We start from the raw sequence: 21,702 nt of genomic DNA, 5'->3' as shown, positions 1-21,702 counted from the left end.
CAGCACAAAGTAGGATGAATGACAGAGATGCAGAATATACCTGAGGTAAGAATTACATAATTGGAATTCACATAGATAACATTTTCCTGAACTGCTATTACCTCTCGCAATTGATACCCACCATTTCTGAAATGATCCTACAGTTTTACCAATAGGTTGTGGTCAAATTCAGAGAAACGGTTAAGAGTTGAAAGGATATTACAAAAATGAGTCAGTCTTGCTTTGATTTGCAATTCTTCTATATAAAGGCAGTGGTCCACAAGATTCTCTCTCCCTGTAATTTCAACTACTTGGTAGAAAAATAAAGTTAGTTTCAATGGGATTGTTTTAATTGCATAATATTCTTTCAAGGCATGTGACTTACATCAAGGGTTGGAGTCCTGATATCAGATTCTAGATGTCATTTTTTTAAATACTGGGACTGTGAACTGGTGTACCTTCCTAAGCCACAGTTCCTGTAGGAGGGCACCTGAGCTTTGACCACCTGCTGCATTATGGCAGGATAGGAGGAATATGGGAGACACACCTGGGATGGGGGTCAAACTTTGCTAATTCAGTCCAAGCAAACTCCTAGATAAACCACAAGTCAAAAGGAGAGAGATGCTGAGGCACTGAAATTTCTCTATCCACAATTGGGATCCCTACAATGTTGTCAAGCGTCATTTTCCTCAATTTAGTAAATGTAGCCTCATTGCAAAAGTGAGCATTTTATCACTCCCTTTGGATTAACTTCTCTACTATGTTTCTTCATACAAAGTTTATTTCTTATATTTCTGTGGGGTTTAGATGTTTGCAAAGTTCACTCTCATGGAACCCTTTGAGAAAAGCAGGGAAGTTATTATTTTCCCATTTTAGAGATTGATGAGCTTGAAGCTCAGAGATGGCGAGTGGTTTGCTCAATAATCCACACGGAATAAGTGAGAGTCATGTCTTCTGACACTTTCATTTCAATTATTTACTCAAACATTCTTTAAATCTATAAGTATGTAACACATTTTGTGTTTCAGGCTGTAAATAACACATTGTGTATATTAAAAATGAACAAGGTGATGAATGTCAGCAGTAAATCTAATCAGATAAATATTATAATGTGTGACAAATGTAATGAATGACAGAGTAACAGGTAAAGACCTTTCTAAATAACTGAATTTTTAGCAGAAATTAGAAATATATGAAGAAGCCAGACAAGAGAGGTTGGGGTGTGTATTGCAAACACACAGAACAGTGGCTGTGGAGGCTTCTCTCCTGATCTCTGCTGTAATTAAAGCCGTGATTGGGGAATGGTGTGTGGGGGAGGGCGTGGGAGCGGGTCTCTGCTCCAGGTCATGCCTTCTCAAAATGCCAATGTCTAGCAATGCCGTTCCTGCAGCTTATCTGTGAATGTAAAATGGGATGCATGGGAAAGGGACAACGGGAAGGGGCTTCAGTTTTGTGCCATATCTGTTCATATTTAGAGAACTCTAGTCATCAAGGATTGCCATTCCACTCTGCTAGTCCTGCCTTTGGCAAGACCCACTCACCTAGTGTGAAGAGAAACGGTCAATAACAGCAAAAGTCTGCACATGTGGTGGCTCATGTGATTGCTTGCAGAACGGAACACTCAAGAAGCCCTTTCAAAGGTTGAAAGCAAGGCAGTACCCCTGGTGTTTCCCAAATGGTGCTGCCATTTCACATTCTTTTCCTAAGACCTGTATTCTGCCAGCAAGGAGACCTATAAGAATTTCCTTAAATCAGAAAACTTTTGTAAATTCTGTAAATATCAATGTCTATTTGTGTCATTAACATTTAAAAATGTCCAAGGGAAGATCGTGTATTTTTAGCAAAAATGGAAGAAATGGACACATTTAAATAATCTCACAAAAGTACCCCTGTTTCATGCTCTTCAAATACTCAAATGTCACCGAATTTCACATATTCTTACAATTTTAATAAAATTTATGTGTAAGAAGGCAAAGTGAAATTTTTAATATCCTTATTGAGGTATTGTTTACATAACTATAAAATTTACAACTCAATCTTTTTCTAACTAAATTTTTATAGTTAGGCAGTCACCGCCCCAATCCCATTTTAGAACATTTCCATCATCCTCCCTGCAAAATTCTTTCATTCCCATGTACAATTAACCCCCACTCCCAACCTCAGCACTAGACAGCCCCCAATCTTTCTGTCTTCATGCATTTACCTGGGAAGGAGAAGCTTTATTAAAATGATCCATCCATCCTGTGTCTTATCTCCAACTGTGGTTCAATGATTCTTGGCAAGGTTCTGAGTGCAAGAGCATTTTAGACCTTGACTTTCCATATCACTCAGTTATTAGGGTTTTTAAAACGTTAGTGGGTGTGGTAGGCAAATAATGCCCCATCCTCCAAAGATGTCCAAATTTTAATCTCTAGAACATATAAATATGCCATATTAGATGGCAAAGGGGAATTAAGGTTGCAGATGGAATTAAGGCTGTTCACCAGCTGACTTGAGATCAGAGGATTATTCTCTAATATCTGGATGGGTCCAAAGTAATCACAAGTGTCCTTAAAAGTGAAAGAAGGAGCCAGGACAGTCAATGACAATGTGATGTAACATAAAAAAGACTTGGTCACTATTGCTGGCTTTGAAGATGGGAGGTAGGGGGCTAGAATCTGGGAAAATCAAAGAAATCTATTTCCCCTAGAACTCCCAGGAGGAACATACCCTTGCTAACATTTTGATTTTTTTTCTTTCTTTTTTATTGTTATGTTAATCCCCATACATTACATCATTAGTTTTAGATATAGTGTTCCATGATTCATTATTTGTGCATAACACCCAGTGCTCCACGCAGAACGTGCCCTCCTCAATACCCATCACCAGGCTAACCCATCCTCCCACCCCTCTCCCCTCTAGAACCCTCAGTTTGTTTTTCAGAGTCCATCATCTCTCATGGTTTGTCCACCCCTCCAATTCCCCCCCTTCATTCTTCCCCTCCCGCTATCTTTTTTTTTTTTTCTCCTTAACATATATTGCATTATTTGTTTCAGAGGTACAGATCTGAGATTCAACAGTCTTGCACAATTCACAGCACTTACCAGAGCACATACCCTCCCCAGTGTCTATCACCCAGCCACCCCATCCCTCCCACCCCCCACCACTCCAGCAACCCTCAGTTTGTTTCCTGAGATTAAGAATTCCTCATATCAAAATGGCCAACAGACACATGAAAAAGTGCTCAATATCGCTCGGCATCAGGGAAATCCAAATCAAAACCTCAATGAGATACCACCTCACACCAGTCAGGATGGCTAAAATTAACAAGTCCGGAAATGACAGATGTTGGCGGGGATGCGGAGAAAGGGGAACCCTCCTACACTGTTGGTGGGAATGCAAGCTGGTGCAGCCACTCTGGAAAACAGTATGGAGGTTCCTCAAAAAACTAACATCTTGATTTTAACCAAACAAGACCCAGTTTTGACTTCTGATTTTAAGAACTCTATGATAATAAATTTGTGTTGCTTTTCAACTATCAAGTTTTTGGTAATTTGTTAGAGCAGGGCAGAGCTATTAATTACATAATGTTAGCGGTTAGGACACATACCTCTTTTTTCTCATTTAGACTACAAGTTTTCAAACCTCTTGTCAAATCTGGTGACTAAAAAAGGGACCTGGCTAATTCTAGAGAAAAGGCTTGGCATCTTCTCTGAGTTCTCTTAGGGGAAAATAGCCGAGTTACATATGTTAACAGGCAGTTGCTAATCATAAGAACCTTAAACCTTATATAAATTTAATTAAAAAAAGATTGAGTTGTAAATTTTATAGTTATGTAAACAAAACCTCAATAAGGATGTTAAAAAACCTTATTCTCTTATCTGGAATATTCTGGCTGTGTGTTGCCCCTCTTCCTCAATATATCTTCCTTGTGTGACCAACAACTATTTACTCATCTTCAAAGCTGGAGGCTCCAGGAGACTTTCCCAGTGAATGTTGTGGGAGTCAGGAACCTGGGCTTTGGTCATCATGCTGGAAAAGTCCCGCCCTTCCTCACCTGTGCTCAGAAGTCCTTTCTACTCCTCTCCTGATGTGGGTTCAGATGATGGTTGGCACCGTCAGGAGAACAGCGGCATTTGCAGCTCTTCCATCTTTACATTTATTACCTTTATAGAGCAGTGCATTGTCTGAACATCAGTAATTGTTTATGCTTAGTTGAACTGATTTATCTGGAATACTAATCAGAGCTCTTGGAGACTAAAGGAAAACAAGCATACAAATGCAAAATTATTTTTCCAAAGTAATGGAAATATATAAAGTTGCCATATATCATTCAAATGTATTTTCACTGGAGATTCTGCCCAATTTTTCAGATATTCTCCTGAAAAACTATCCATATTGTATCAAAACCATCTATTTTGTAAAAATGCCGCAGATAATTTATTTCACATCTTAATCTGAGATTTTAAAAAAATCTCAAAAATTATATATAGATACCATCCTTAAACCTTTTACTGGTTTCTTAAAAATTTAAACAAGATTGATGGCCTATAATATTTATGATTATTATGATAGAAATTATGGAATGAAAAATTACAGTCACATCATTAATAATCTTAATATGTAACATACTCTTTATGAAGAATAACACATATCGTTTTGTTTTGTATGGGACAATATAATCTTTCCATCACCTGTAGTAAATGTTTTCATATCTCATTGAAATCAATGACTCTGAACTTTTCAGTAGAAGTAATTAAAAAAATACTGAATATTTGTGTGTGTGTATATGTATCTCACATCCATAAAAAACAACTAGTTCAGTGGAAACAGATGGAAGTTTTTGTTTTGTTTTATTTTTGAGGGCTTCAGTGAAGTATGGACCTAGGAAGTGATCAACACTCCACTACTTTAGAAGTATTCTCCCCACTGTGTCCTGCCCTTCTCCCCTCTGCCCGCCCCCCACCCCAATGTCCCTTCTTCCTCCCTCCCCTCTCTCTCTCTTGCTCCCCATCTCTTCTTTCTTTCCTAGCTCTTTTTCCTTCTTGCATTACATTTTCTTCATAGAACTATCTCATCTTAAAACATTGATGTTACTGATAAACTTTTTTTGGATACATCTTTTTGAAAATCGTTAGAAAGGTTCAAATGCAATCTTATCTACATTCTTCATTTAGAGAATATTACTTTGATATTATGTTTTAAACTGGCTGTAATTTATTGTGACACTAGCAACTGCTTTTCTTGCTGAGCATTTTAATCATTCATACATTTTTATAGTTTAGAACAGCTAAACTTAGAAAATCTTTGAACAATGCATGCAGTAGGTTGTCATACCAGGATTTTACTTCTACTCTAAAGATGAATTTACTTGGCATATGCCAGGGTTTCAGGACAGTTTGTATGTTGTGTACCTGTATGCCAGATACTTTAGTTGTAAAGAATGTATCATGAGGACTACTTTGACCTAAGACACTTATGTATCATTTTGTACTCTTAGCTGAGTATGAGGTTCTGCTGCATATTTAAAACAAGTAATTACCACATGGTGAGTCTGGTAGTCATCACTCAGCAAATCCGGATTTGGAGAGTTAAATTAGTTGCTTAATGACTCACAGGGAATTGTCCATCTGATTTTCTTATTTAGAATATATAATCTTCAGGTTTGTAGTCTCCATCTTTAGCCAGAAAGATTTTTTATCTTTCTAATCCTCCAATGGAAAAAAAAAAAAAAGAGTAAAATATGACCGTTCATCCTGATTCTTTTGTAAAGTTGCATTTAAAGTGTTATTTGTATATACTTAATATTTTTATTTAACAATATCAACACAATTTTTCATAAAATAAAATGCAATGATTTATAAGTATGCAGTTGGATGAATTTTGATAAATATAAACAGATATTAAACCACCACCCAAATCAAGATATAGAACATTTTCATCATCTCAAAATATTCCCACATGGTTCCTTATTGGTGAGCCCCCCACGCCACTGCCCCAGGTGACTACTGATCTGCTTTCCATTGTATAGATTACCTCTGCCTACTCTAGAATTTAATATTAATGAAAATCAGTGTATATTTGTATATTCTTCATTCATGTTGTTGTATGTATCAATATAAATTGTTCTTTTTAATTTATAAATACCATTCCATTGCATGAATATAGTTTGTTGATTCACCTGTGGATGAAAATTAGGGTTCCTTCCAACTTGGAACTATTATAAGTTAAAACTTCTATTTTTTTAAAGATTTTATTTATTTATTTGACAGCGAGAGACACAGCGAGAGAGGGAACAGATGCAAGGGGAATGGGAGAGGGAGAAGCAAGCTTCCCGCGGAGCAGGGAACCCAATGCGGGGCTCCATCCCAGGACCCTGGGATCATGATCTGAGCCGAAAGCAGACGCTTAATGACTGAGACACCCAGGCGCCCCTAAGTTAAAACTTCTATAAACATTCTTGTAGAAGTTCTTATGTGGGCACATATTTTTATTTCTCTTGTGTAAATGCCTAAGAATAGAATGAATAGTTCATATAGTAAAGGTCGGTGTAACTTCATAAAAAACCAAGGAATTATTTCCAAAGAAATTGTACCACCTACAAAGCATGAGATTTCTGGAAGCCCCATATCACTGAAATGTGGTCTGTCTTTCTAATTCTAGCTATTCTAGTGGTTTATAGTGATATCTCATGGCTTTAATTCACATTTTCTTAATGATTGATACTATTGAGCTTATTTTCATATCCCACGGATTCATTTGAATATCTCTTTTCTAATAAAATAATTAAGTTATTCATATTCATAACAATAATAAAGTTAATTAATATTTCCTATTTCATCTTCCGTCAGTTTTTTTTCAGGAACTTTGTCAATTTTATCTAAATTGTTTAATTTACTAGTATAAACATGTTCAGAATAATCCCTTTATCATAACCTCAGATGTTTTCAGGATATATGATTTCTTTCAATCGTGATATTATTAATTTGTTTTTCTTTTTTTATTTTTATAACTTATTTCTAAGAGTTTATCAACTTTGCTAATGTTTTTGCAGAATTAATACTTATTTTTCTATGTTTGTGTTGTACTACATTAATCTGTTCTCTTGTCTTTATTATTTACTTATTATCTGTTACTTATCTTGGTTTGATTTGCTTTTTTTTAAACTAGGTTAGATTTTAGATTATTTAGATTATTATTGACTTTTTTCTTTTTTGCTGTTTTAAGCACTTAATGCAATAAATTCCCCTCTATAGGCATCACCTATATTCTGTACATTTTGGATATATTGTGTTTTCACGATCTTTAATTTTCTTTCACTTCAAAGTAGTTCCACATTTTTGCCTTTAATTTTCCTTTGACCTGTGGTATTTGGAAGTGCTGTTCAATAGCCAAATATTTGTTTTGGGTATATTTTTATTTTGATTTGCAATTTACTCTACATGCTCAGAGATAAGATACATTTTAAATATTCGTTGAAATTTATTGAGACTTCGTTTATACTTTTTACAATGGATATTTTGTGCTTGGTTCCACTTGCAAAGACTATGTGTACAGCAGTTGCTCGTATAGCGTTCTGTAAACACCCACAAGGTCAACTTAGTTGAGAGCGTTATTAAAATATTTTTATTCTTACATATTTTTGTTGTCTCTTCAACTCCCAACAATGGATTACTAAATTCTCCAATTATGATGGTAGATTTGTTTACGTCTTACTTTAGTTCTGTGAATTTTCATTGTTATTAGCTATACAATCGGGACTGTTAGATCTTATTGATGATTTGCTGCTTGATTTCACACTGAAATGACTCTTGTATGTCTTCTAATATTCTTTTTCTTGGAACTTATTGATAGCAGCATAGGCCAGTTTTCCTTCCACAAGTGTTTGAATGGAATGTCTTTTCCAAATCTTTTCTTTTCCATTCTTTATATGGTATTCCATTGTTTTAGCTCTTTGTTTTTATATTCAAAGTCTTTTTTTCTTGTAAAGAATGTATTGACATAATTAAGTCTTGCTTTTTAAAATCCAGTCTGTCAATATCTGCCTTTTATTTTGGAGTTTTTACTGCATAAAATATATTTATTGATATGTCTGCTATTCTTGCTATTTGTTTTCTGTTTGTCCCATTATCCCATTTAACAATCTATTCCATTTCTTCCACTACTGTTGTCTTGCTTTTAACTTAAACTTATGTTATAGGCCTGAGAACACACTATGATAACTTTTGCTTTAAACCATTGACTTTCTTTACAGTATTTAAGAACAGAAAGCAAAGATGTCATTTATATTAATCCATATATTTACCGTTTCATCATTCCTTCCTCTAGATACAGATTCCAATCCATTATTTCCCTTTTACCTGTAGATCTTTATTAGTATTTATTACTGGTGGTATGATTATGCTGGGAAAATTTTTTTTATCAATTTTATTTTACTCAGGAGTTTCTGAAATCTCTGTTTAGACTTTTAAGCTTTCCAGTTGTTTATTTGTGATGGATTTAATCACACTCTTGCATTACTCAGTTAAGAATACTGCGAAAAGATTTGAGGGGGATTTCTATTCAAATACGGAGAATGAATCTTGCCGATGAAGGAGAGTGAGCAAAGCCATAGAGTTTTATTGAGCAAGGATACAGAAAAAGCTCTCAGGAGTGAGATGGGTCCTGACTGGGTTGCCAGTGAGGGCTTTTCATCTCTGGCCTTTTATTAGGACTTTACCAGGAAAGTGGTCAGATCAGTGGCCTGGAACCAGACATGATGCTTGTACGTTGTGTGAGAGTTTTTGTTTCTGTGACATCTGTGATCGGTAGATACATATTGCTAGGTCTGGTTAATCCTTATAGTGAACTTTTCCTTTGAGGCCTGATTAGTTTTTATGGTTATTTTTATTTTCTGTGGTTACAATGTAATTATTAGAAAAACATTTAACCCTAGTAACTGGGATAGGGTGGTCTAAATTTTCCTGATCTCTGTCTTTGTTCTGTCTCAGCATCTGCATACCTGAAATACCCTCAGAGCCTAGTTGGGGCCCCTATTCTTTCCCTCCCTAAAGTCCCACCCTTTCCCTATTCAATTAGAATAATTCAAAAGCAGTAAAAGATGCAGCAGTTATTCTTAGGAGGAAATCAAACCTAACGGGGAAAGCAAGACTATCATATGGAGATCAGCTAGAACATTTAAAATATAACCTAATGGTATGGGTGTTAAGGGTCAAAGAAATAAAATGAGGAAAGGGGCAGCTTGGCCACAGTGAGAAAATAGAAATAGGCATTGGGACGCCTGGGTGGGTCAGTCGGTTAGGGTCTGACTCTTAGTTCCAGCTCAGGTCATGAGATCAAGGCCAGCGGTGGGCTCTGTGCTGGGAGTGGTGTCTGCTTAAGATTGTCTCTCTCCCTCTCTCTCTGCCCTCCCCCCCAACCCCGCTCTTTCACTCTCTCTCAAAACAAAAACACACAAAAAAAGAAATAGGCACTGATAAGTGTTTATTGAGTACATGAAAGAACAGATATATAATTAAATATTTAATTCAAAGGATAATCAAAATATCTCTGCTAAAAGTATTTAGCACTTTTTCCCTTTTTACAGTTGACATCATAAGATCAACTTAATGTCACCTAAATTTTTGACAAATCAGGAAAACATTGGATATCTCGATATGCAATCTTCATTGAATGATATCCTATATCCTAAAACTAATCAAAACCTTAAAAGTTTATCTTATACTTTCATTTTAGCGTGTAAAAAATTTTCATCCCATTTCATAATCAAGTCTTGTTAAGGATTTCATCGATGGGAAATCTCTTAATAAGTCAAACTCTAGAGATAAGACTGATTTCTTTCAGTGAGTAACTTTTCCATTTTATTGCTTATAAATATGTGTTAACACTTTTGGGACTCAGGGTAATAATTTATGCAAAATAATTTATGCATTTTTTTAAGTTTGTGCTCTATCCTTTCTCAAAAGGGATAAAGGTGAAGTATTTCAAATATTTCAGGGAATTCTCAGCCATAAATTAGTAGGAAGTACTCCAAGTGCAAATACTCTCCTTTCCTCCAAACAACATTCCTTTTTACAAAGCTTATACCTATGGTATCTTCAGAAACAAAGCCATCCTCTTCCCTTGTGAGGGGATAACAACAAAACAGTCACTTTGAGAACAGACCATTTTCGTCTCCATGCTGTTTCTCTGAGGGTAACTGTTGGCATAGGTGGTGTACAGCACGAGAGCTTTGGGAGCAAAAAGACATCAGAGGCAGAATTAGAGCTTCACAGACTTTCTTTTTGTTTCTCTGTCTATTCTTTTAAGAGGAGAATGAAATAATTAATAGGCCTTTCACTGGATGAAGAGCACCTTACAGAGAGAGAGAGCCAAAGGTACTGTGTCTAGTATTTTTATTTTTGAGAATGTTTCCATTTGTTTATGAACTCCCCTGTATAGTTAGCTCATTTGTGGTGACCCTTTGTGTTGATGACATTATTTTTAAAAGACAACTAATGATTATAGCATTAATTAAAATATCGAGAATTAGTTTATTGCTGAGCTTTGGAACAATTTAATAGGAACAATTTCTTTTAAGTATGGAGAACAAAAATGCTTTTGCAAGAAGGTGAGAATGAGGGGCACCTGGGTGGCTCAGTCGGCTAAGTGTCTGCCTTTGGCTCAGGTCATGATCTCAGGGTCCTGGGAATAAGTCCCACATCAGGCTCCCTGCTCAGTGAAGAGTCTGCTTCTCCCTCTTCCTAGTCCTGGCTCCTCCTCCGCTTGCGGCTGTCTCTCTCTCTCAAATAAATAAAATCTTAAAAAAAAAAAAAGGTGAGAATTAGAGGTACTGATAAATCTATTTGAGATTGCATTGCTAGAGGGCAAACTTTTTAGCAAACAACTCCTTACCCTGTGGCTAAGAGTTCTGTGGCAAATCCAGTAGAGAATTTCTAGTGTGTTTCTCATTGCATCCTCTAGGGACCATTCTGAATTTAGAAAGGGAAAGCTCTGTCAGAGTGGAAGAAAATTAAGAACAACAGACTTATAAGTTGTTAGAGCCATAGTACTTTGTTTTAAAGGTCACTGAGCTTCTTTCATTTTGGTGTGATTTGATGTGGGGTCTGGAAGTGAATGGCCAAGAAGGAATTCTTGAGACATTTTTGGTGCAAAAATGTTGTCTTTTATTAAAGCACAGGGACAGGACCTGTGGGCAGAAAAAGCTGCACTGGGATTGTGAGGAGCAATTGATTATATACTTTGGAGTTGGGGGAGGTAAAGACAAAGGAAGTTTCCAAAAGGACTTTCAAATGCTAAAGCAGACTCACAGGATACTGAAGGCCTGGTTATTGTCAAGCTAAGGTTGTTTCCCCCTCTAGCAAAGCATTAACATGAAGACAGTTGGGAGGTCTGGAGGAATGTTACACTCTGCCTGCCTCAATTATTTGTCAATGGACTGCAGGTTATAAGGACATTTAATTTATCTACATTTATTTTGCCCTTGTTCTCCTCATCAGTTTTACACTTGAAGGAACTTCTGTGGAGTTTGAAGAAGATAAATCAGATCATCTAGAGTCATGTAGTCAGGTGAAGGCAGATTCAGGACCAGGTATCCTTCTCTTGATCACCAATCCAGACCTGAATCTCTAGCCATGGGTTTCATTTAAAGAATGCCAAGGCCAACATCTATTCAACCTAAGGACGCCCTAATAAGATCAAGGGTGTTGTTAGAGGGATTGCCCTCCCATTCCTTAGAAGCAAATTTTGATTGAGTTGGAAATAAGTGGTTCTCTGTTGTTTGAATTTTGAAATACTTTGTTTGTTTGTTTTCTAAATAGACCTTACTTCATTTTTTTAAATTCTTATGTTAATCTCCATCATTAGTTTAGATGTAGTGTTCCATGATTCATTGTTTGTGCATAATACCCAGTGCTCCATGCAGAATGTGCCCTCCTCAATACCCACCACCAGGCTAACCCATCCTCCCACCCCCTTCCCCTCAAGAACCCTCAGTTTGTTTTTCAGAGTCCATCATCTCTCATGGTTCATCTACCCCTCCGATTTCCCCCGCTTCATTCTTCCCCTCCCGCTACCTTCTTCTTCTTCTTTTTTTTTTTTCTTAACATATATTGCATTATTTGTTTCAGAGGTACAGATCTGAGATTCAACAGTCTTGCACAATTCACAGCGCTTACCAGAGCACATACCCTCCCCAGTGTCTATCACCCAGTCACCCATCCCTCCCACCCCACCCCCCACTCCAGCAACCCTCAGTTTGTTTCCTGCGATTAAGAATTCCTCATATCAGTGAGATCATATGATACATGTCTTTCTCTGTTTGACTTATTTCACTCAACATAATACCCTCCAGTTCCATCCACGTCGTTGCAAATGGCAAGATCTCATTCCTTTTGATGGCTGCATAATATTCCATTGTATATATATACCACATCTTCTTTATCCATTCATCTGTCGATGGACATCTTGGGTCTTTCCACAGTTTGGCTATTGTGGACATCGCTGCTATAAACATCGGGGTGCACGTACCCTTTTGGATCCCTACTTTTGTATCTTTGGGGTAAATATCCAGTAGTGCAATTGCTGGGTCGTAGGGTAGCTCTATTTTCAACTTTTTGAGGAACCTCCATACTGTTTTCCAGAGTGGCTGCACCAGCTTGCATTCCCACCAACAGTGTAGGAGGGTTCCCCTTTCTCCGCATCCCCGCCAACATCTGTCATTTCCTGACTTGTTAATTTTAGCCATTCTGACTGGTATAAGGTGGTATTTCATTGAGGTTTTGATTTGGATTTCCCTGATGCCGAGCGATGTTGAGGACTTTTTCATGTGTCTGTTGGCCATTTGGATGTCTTCTTTGGAAAAATGTCTGTTCATGTCTTCCGCCCATTTCTTGATTGGATTCTTTGTTCTTTGGGTGTTGAGTTTGATGAGTTCTGTATAGATTTTGGATACTAACCCTTTATCTGATATGTCATTTGCAAATATCTTCTCCCATTCTGTTGGTTGTCTTCTGGTTTTGTTGACTGTTTGCTTTGCTTTGCAAAAGCTTTTTATCTTGATGAAGTCCCAGTAGTTCATTTTTGCCCTTGTTTCCCTTGCCTTTGGCGATGTTTCTAGGAAGAAGTTGCTTCAGCTGAGGTCAAAGAGGTTGCTGCCTGTGTTCTCCTTTAGGATTTTGATGGACTCCTGTCTCACATTGAGGTTTTTCAACCATTTGGAGTCTATTTTTGTGTGTGGTGTAAGGAAATGGTCCAGTTTCATTCTTCTGCATGTGGCTATCCAATTTTCCCAACACCATTTGTTGAAGAGACTGTCTTTGTTCCATTGGACATTCTTTCCTGCTTTGTCAAAGATGAGTTGACCATAGAGTTGAGGGTCCATTTCTGGGCTCTCTATTCTGTTCCACTGATCTATGTGTCTGTTTTTGTGCCAGTACCATACTGTCTTGATGATGACAGCTTTGTAATAGAGCTGGAAGTCCGGAATTGTGATGCCGCCAGCTTTGCTTTTCTTTTTCAACATTCCTCTGGCTATGCAGGGTCTTTTCTTATTCCATACACATTTTAGGATGATTTGTTCCATTTCTTTGAAAAAAGTGGATGGTATTTTGATGGGGATTGCATTGAATGTGTAGATTGCTCTAGGTAGCATTGACATCTTCACAATATTTGTTCTTCCAATCCATGAGCATGGAACGTTTTTGCATTTATTTGTGTCTTCCTCAATTTCTTTTATGAGTACTTTATAGTTTTCTGAGTACAGATCCTTTGTCTCTTTGGTTAGATTTATCCCTAGGTATCTTATGGTTTTGGGTGCAATAGTAAATGGGATCGGCTCCTTAATTTCTCTTTCTTCTGTCTTGTTGTTGGTGTATAGGAATGCCACTGATTTCTGTGTGTTGATTTTATATCCTGCCACTTTACTGAATTCCTATATGAGTTCTAGCAGTTTTGGGGTGGAGTCTTTGGGGTTTTCCACATAAAGTATCATATCATCTGCAAAGAGTGAGAGTTTCACTTCTTCTTTGCTGATTTAGATGCCTTTGATTTCTTTCTGTTGTCTGATTGCTGTGGCTAGGACTTCTAATACTATGTTGAATAGCAGTGGTGATAGTGGACATCCCTGCCGCGTTCCTGACCTTAGGGGGAAAGCTCTCAGTTTTTCCCCATTGAGAATGATATTCGCTGTAAGTTTTTCATAGATGGCTTTTATGATATTGAGGTATGTACCCTCTATGCCTATACTCTGAAGAATTTTGATCAAGAAAGGATGCTGTACTTTGTCAAAAGCTTTTTCTGCATCTATTGAGAGGATCATATGGTTCTTGTTCTTTCTTTTGTTAATGTATTGTATCACATTGATTGATTTGGATGTTGAACCAACCTTGCAGCCCAGGGATAAATCCCACTTGGTTGTGGTGAATAATCCTTTTAATGTACTGTTGGATCCTATTGGCTAGTATTTTGGTGAGAATTTTTGCATCCATGTTCATCAGGGATATTGGTCTGTAGTTCTCCTTTTTGATGGGGTCTTTGTCTTGTTTTGGGATCAAGGTAATGCTGGCCTCATAAAATGAGTTTGGAAGTTTTCCTTCCATTTCTATTTTTTGGAACAGTTTCAGAAGAATAGGTATTCATTCTTCTTGAAATGTTTGCTAGAATTCCCCTGGGAAGCCATCTGGCCCTGGGCTTTTGTTTGTTGGGAGATTTTTGATGACTGCTTCAATTTCCTTAGTGGTTATAGGTCTGTTCAGGCTTTCTATTTCTTCCTGGTTCAGTTTTGGTAGTTGATACATCTCTAGGAATGCATCCATTTCTTCCACGTTATCTAATTTGCTGGCATAGAGTTGCTCATAATATGTTCTCATAATTGTTTGTATTTTTTGGTGTTGGTTGTGATCTTTCTCTTTCATTCATGATTTTGTTGATTTGGGTCATTTCTTTTTTCTTTTTGATAAGTCTGGCCAGGGGTTTATCAATCTTGTTAATTCTTTCAAAGAACCAGCTCCTAGTTTCGTTGATCTGTTCTACTGTTCTTTTAGTTTCTATTTCATTGATTTCTGCTCTGATCCTTATGATTTCTCTTCTCCTGCTGGGTTTAGGCTTTATTTGCTCTTCTTTCTCCAGCTCCTTTAGGTGTAAGGTTAGGTTGTGTACTTGAGACCTTTCTTGTTTCTTGAGAAGGCTTGTATTGCTATATACTTTCCTCTTAGGACTGCCTTTGCTGCATCCCAAAGATTTTGAACAGTTGTGTTTTCATTTTCATTGGTTTCCATGTATTTTTTTAATTCTTTAATTTCCTGGTTGACCCATTCATTCTTCAGTAGGATGCTCTTTAGCCTCCATGTATTTGAGTTCTTTCTGACTTTCCTCTTGTGATTGAGTTCTAGTTTCAAAGCCTTGTGGTCTGAAAATAGGCAGGGAATGATCCCAATCTTTTGGTACCGGTTGAGACCTGATTTATGACCTAGGATGTGATCTATTCTGGAGAATGTTCCATGGGCACTAGAGAAGAATGTGTATTCCGTTGCTTTGGGGTGGAATGTTCTGAATATGTCTGTGAAGTCCATTTGGTCCAGTGTGTCATTTAAAGTCTTTATTTCCTTGTTGATCTTTTGCTTAGACGATCTGTCCATTTCAGTGAGGGGGGTGTAAAAGTCCCCCACTATTATTGTATTGTTGTCGATGTGTTTCTTTGCTTTTGTTATTAATTGCCTTATATAATTGGCTGCTCCCATGTTAGGGGCATAGATATTTACAATTGTTAGATCTTCTTGTTGGATAGACCCTTTAAGTAGGATATAGTGTCCTTCCTCATCTCTTATTACAGTCTTTGGTTTAAAACATAACTTGTCTGATATAAGGATTGACACCCCAGCTTTCTTTTGGTGTCCATTAGCATGGTAAATGGTTTTCCAACCCCTCACTTTCAATCTGGGGGTGTCTTTGGGTCTAAAATGAGTCTCTTGCAGACAGCATATCGATGGGTCTTGTTTTTTAATCCAGTCTGATAGCCTGTGTCTTTTGATTGGGGCATTTAGCCCATTTACATTCAGGGTAACTATTGAAAGATAGGAATTTAGTGCCATTGTATTGCCTGTAAGGTGACTGTTACCATACATTGTCTGTGTTCCTTTCTGGTCTATGTTGCTTTTAAAGTCTCTCTTTGCTTAGAGGACCCCTTTCAAGATTTCCTGTAGGTCTGGTTTTGTGTTTGCAAATTCCTTTAGTTTTTGTTTGTCCTGGAAGCTTTATATCTCTCCTTCAATTTTCAGTGACAGCCTAGCTGGATATAGGATTCTTGGCTGCATATTTTTCTCCTTTAGTGCTCTGAATATATCGTGCCAGTCCTTTCTGGCCTGCCAGGTCTCTGTGGATATGTCTGTTGCCAATCTAATGTTTCTACCATTGTAGGTTACAGATCTCTTCTCCCAAGTTGCTTTCAGGATTTTCTCTTTGTCTCTGAGACTCTTAAGTTTTACTATTAGATGTCAGGATGTTGACCTATTTTTTTGATTTTGAGAGGGGTTCTGTGTGCTTCCTGGATTTTGATGCCTGTTTCCTTCCCCAAATTAGGGAAGTTCTCTGCTATAATTTGCTCCATTATACCTTCTGCCCCTCTCTCTCTTTCTTCTTCTTCTTCGATCCCAATTATTCTAATGTTGTTTCATCTTATGGTATCACTTAGCTCTTGAATTCTGCCCTTGTGATCCAGTAGTTGTTTATCTCTCTTTTTCTCAGCTTTTTTATTTTCCATCCTTTGGTCTTCTATATTACTGATTCTCTCTTCTGCCTCATTTATCCTAGGAGTAGCGCCCCCATTTTTTATTGCACCTCATTAATAACCTTTTTGATTTCTACTTGGTTAGATTTTAGTTCTTTTACTTCTCCCAAAACCGTTTCTCTAATAACTTCCATATTTTTTTCAAGCCCAGCTAATATCTTTAAAGTGATGATTCTGAACTCTAGATCTGACAGCGTACTAATGTCTGTATTGAGTAGGTCCCTGGCAGTCGGTACTACCTCTTGTTTTTGTTGACGTGATTTTTTCCGTCTTGTAATTTTGTGCAGAAGAGACTAGATTAATGAGAGAACAAAATGCTAGCAGAGTAACAACATCCCCAGAAAATATACTCTAAACAAATCAGAAAAGACCTGAAGCAGTGGGAAAAGAAAGGGAAAGAGAGAAAAAAGAAAAAGAAAAAAAAGAAAAAGATAAAGATAAAAACAAAAACAAACAAAACAACAACAAAAAAAAAACCTAGAATGTGATCAAATATGATCAGGCTGGTATATAGATCAGCGCCACACACTAGATTTGGGGTGTATTTTGGTGTTTTAGAAGAAAGTGCCTCCCAAAATTTTAAAGAAAGAAAAACTTTTATATGTACAAAAATAAGGGTTGATATGATGAAGGGATGGAATATGGCTTAAAGATGGAAATTTTAAAAAATTTTATAAAAGGAATTGATAAGAAGTTGTTTGAAAAAAGAAAGAAGAGGATTTAAAAAAAGAAAAAAGAAAAAAAAAAGGAGAGAATGTGATCAGTCAGGGGAGCAGAAAAAAACATATACTAGAGATTTAGGGTATATTTTAATCTGTTAGAAGAAACTATCTCAAAATTTTAAAGAGAGAACAACTTATATATATATGCCAAAAATACGGGTAACTACTATGAAGGGATAGACTATGACTCTAAAAATGAAAAATAAAAATGTTTTTTAAAAAAAGGGATTGATAAGATGTTGGTTGAAAAAGGGAAAAAGAAAAATTCAAAAAATAAAAAAAGACAGTTAAAAAAAATTAACTTTGAAAGACTAAAGAATCATGGTAAAAAAGCCATGAATTCTATGTGCAGTATTCCCCTAGTGCTGGAGTTCTGCTGTTCTCATTGATCGGTAAACTTGGTCTTGGCTGGCTGTTCTCGCTGATCTTCTGGGGAGGGGCCTGTTGCCGTGGTTTCCAAATGTCTTTGCCGGAGGCGGCATTGCCCCGCCCTTGCCCCCTCTTGGCTAAGTAATCTGCTCGAGTTTGCTCTCCGGGGTTTTTGTTCCCTGCGAGCTTTCTGTACAGCTTTGGAGGCGGAGAGTGAAAATGGCGGCCTCCCAATCTCCGCCCCGGAGGAGCCGAGAACTCGGGACCCCGCTCCTCAGTGAGCCCCCAAAGAAAAGCCATCAGTCACTCCCGTCTCCCCGGTCTCCGGCCTCACTCCATGCTCACCCAGCCTGTGACCGCGTGTTTCTATCTCTGGCCCCCTACCCTGGGTGGAGTCTCCAAACCCAGCAGATCCCTGCGGTGCACTCCCGCGCGGCTCCTCCCGGGGGAGGAAGGTGAGTCTCCCCAGATCTGCCACTTGTTGGGTCCCTGCTGGAGGAGCAGTGGCACTAGTGTGCCGCAGATCAAGGTTTATGGCAACCCCGAGCTGAGAGCCCGCGCTTGGGCTCTGCCTCTGCAGCCGGCTTCCCTGCTCCATTACCTGGGAGCTCTGCCACACTCAGGCACCCCCGGTCTTTCTGTGACCCTGAGGGTCCTGAGACCACACTGTCCCGGAGGGTTCTACCCCCCCGCTTAGCCACCAGAGTCACGTCCCTCAGCGGAGCAGAGTTTTAATAGTTCTGATTTTGTGCTCTGTGGTTCTATCACTTGCCAGAAGTGGCCGACGGAGGCCCCTCCCCCGCCGTCTATCCTCCCGAATATCGCCTCGGATTCACTTCTCCACACGTCCTACCTTCCAGAAAGTGGTCGCTTTTCTGATGAGAGAGTTGTTGCTCTTCTTTTCTTCGATCTCCTGTTGAGTTTGTAGGTGTTCAGAATGGTTTGATCCCTATCCAGCTGAATTCCTGAGAGGAGACGAAATCCAGGTCTCCTACTCCTCCGCCATCTTGCTCCACCCCCTGAAATACTTTGTTTTATTTTGTTTTTCTTGTCTTTCCTTTGCTCCTGTCAGCTTACTACTTTCCCTATTGGATCTCTAATAACCAAGGAACCTACATCCAAGGCTTAGAACTGGGGTGTGATTATATGTGAAATAATATGGATAATCAAGAATAATTAGAATTATGGAACCAATTGGAATTTGTCTTTGATTTTGCTTCTTAGGTTTTCATCTTCTAATTTAGAACTCATTTTTATTAGTCTTAAAAATCCCATAAACCTGAGTAGCACTTTTCTACTATTTTTGCTGCTACCATTCCAAGCTCTGTACTACCCCCTGCCACCTGTTCTTAATGTTGTATTCTAATTTATATAGATTATATCAAGAGGCTGCTTTCAGGCAAACCGCTTGAGCAGTGGAATGTAGAAAAGGCCCATCAGGTGACCAACCTCAACATATCCAAAGGCCCTAACTGACCAGTGAGCTCCTTACAACCAAGCACAGTTACCAAAGAAGGGAAGATTCCATACTCCCCTACCCTCTCATCTTCCCCCTTAAAATCAGCCTCCTTGCTGACAGCCTCTCTGTTGTGGTCCTGCCCCCACTCCCTTGTGGTGTATTCAGTAAACTTCTGTCTCCTTTGTTCTGCCTCAGATGAATACTGTCACCTCTCCTGTGCCATTGGCTTCCACTCCATTGTTGCCCCACATTTGGGGGCCCCATCTCATCGAGAGACACCCCATTAAGACACTACAATATATAATTTTATTTTATTGCAATTGCCCAAATATTTTGTTGAGCAATGCATAAAATATAGGTAGCTATCAGATGTGAATTTCTTAAGCATAAATATTTTTAAATTCATTTTTATATTCCAAGCAGCTAAATTAACTGACAAATAGATCTTCAGTGAGTATCTAGATATCCCCATATATTTGCCTGTCATTTTCATGCTATCTTTTCATATTTGTGTTAATTAAACAATATAAATTCATAAAGTCATGTATAAAAGTATATATTTTTAAGATGTCATATCAGTTTAAAAAAATTGCAAGCATATTATTACATTAGTAAACAATAGCTCTTTAACTAGCTCTGATGACCTCTAATATATACATTTTTTTCCCCTAGGGATAAAGATGTCCTTACCTTATTTCTTCATTCATATTGGAATAATTGCATTCATTTTGTAAACCTAAATTGTTCCTCTGGAGAGAGATAATAATAAATGTGTTATTCACTTAGTTTTTAAATTTGTAGTTTAAAACATGCCTTATTTTTCTTATAATTGCTGTTCTGAAGAATTAAATGCCACACATGAATGCACACACACTTACACACACAGATACACTCTTCTCTTCTGCACAACTATTTTATTTAATGTTTTGGTAAAACAAGGGGATGGACAAAGTAGCAGAAAGTTATTAATGAAAATTATGCCTTCACTAGGGCTAATACAGATAGTTAGGTATTTTAATGTCCTTGTATGTTTCATCTTTCTAGATAGGGCAATAAGATTTCTATTTATCTATGATAGAAAACTAACTTGTATCCCCAGAGACCAAAATAATGACAATATAATGGTTGTAGAAGAATCAAAAATCAAGTAGCTAATTACAACACAAATGAAAAAGAATATGATCTCTGGGGGTCTAACTGATAATAGTAGGCAATAGATAATTCAAATGGATAAAGTACAGACTTAAATCATTATGAACTACTTTTTGTAACCACTATACTTCAATAGCAGAGATTATGGCAGGCAAATGAGGCCATTAATCTTAGGTTATTTATATACATATGAATTGTACATACTGAGTTTATGCGCTCCATTTGGATGGGTTATGCCCCCATATTTATGCCAATTACCTTGGGATTCCTTGCACTAAAAATAGTATAATATGAAAAGCCTGAACTGCATTTATTCTTGTATAATTTGATATACTGATAATACCAACTGATTCTAACATTAAGAGTTTATTATGTCAGGTAGCGTGCCTGTCACTTTACTGTCAGTATTTCACTTTATCCTTATAATCATTCTGTGAAAGTAGATAAAATTATCACAGATTTACAGAGAAACAGACAGCTTGCATTACTGTATAGAAATATTCTCCATAAGACATTAGAATTTGGGAACTCTGGGTGCAAAGAAAATACATTCCACTAGAAGAAAAGATTTTGTATTCCTGGTAAAACCAAATGTGAGTTTGGTATTTTAAACCTTGGAATTTTAGCTTAGCTGAAAGCAGAAATAATAGTAGGCAACTATGGAAGAAATGTTGGGGAAATAAAAAACAAACCTCTGTAGGTAGCAAATCTTGGGTCTAAGTTTGGAAGTTGCTTCCTACTTAAGCTTCTCATGAATCCTCAGTGTCTGGCTGCACTTTTCTGTACTTTCATAAGAGGTGGTATTTTTCTAGTCTGCCTTATATGGGATTGCCTGTCTCTGTGCATCACCTCCAACTGACTACAGTGTCTGCAAAGACGGTGACCCATTCAGACTTCATGCCCAGAGCCTATAGGAAGAGAGAGACTGGCCAGACAGAAAGACAATGACATTTCAAAGACCATAGATAAATAGTTGTGAACTTTGAGTTGAATGATATCCTGAACAACTAGAAGGAAGTGTCAGCTTACACGCTAACAAAATGAACTTCATATGTCAGCATATCCCCTTTACCTTCTTAGTCTTTATTTAGTGAAACACATTTTAAGGTATATTTAATTAATACTGGGAGGGCTAATATAGCATTTTTAATGTAACACACTAACTGGTGGGTCTTTGGGACACATACTGAATTTATTTCTCTGTTTATAAGGTATCTTAAATGATTCTGTTTCCGAAATGTCTTCCAGGTTTTATAGAA

The sequence above is a fragment of the Mirounga leonina genome, unplaced genomic scaffold (genome assembly GCF_011800145.1).
Source record: "Mirounga leonina isolate KUSES-001 unplaced genomic scaffold, KU_Mleo_1.0 Mir_152, whole genome shotgun sequence".
In the NCBI taxonomy this organism is placed as follows: domain Eukaryota; kingdom Metazoa; phylum Chordata; class Mammalia; order Carnivora; family Phocidae; genus Mirounga; species Mirounga leonina.
This window is presented reverse-complemented; position numbering follows the sequence as displayed.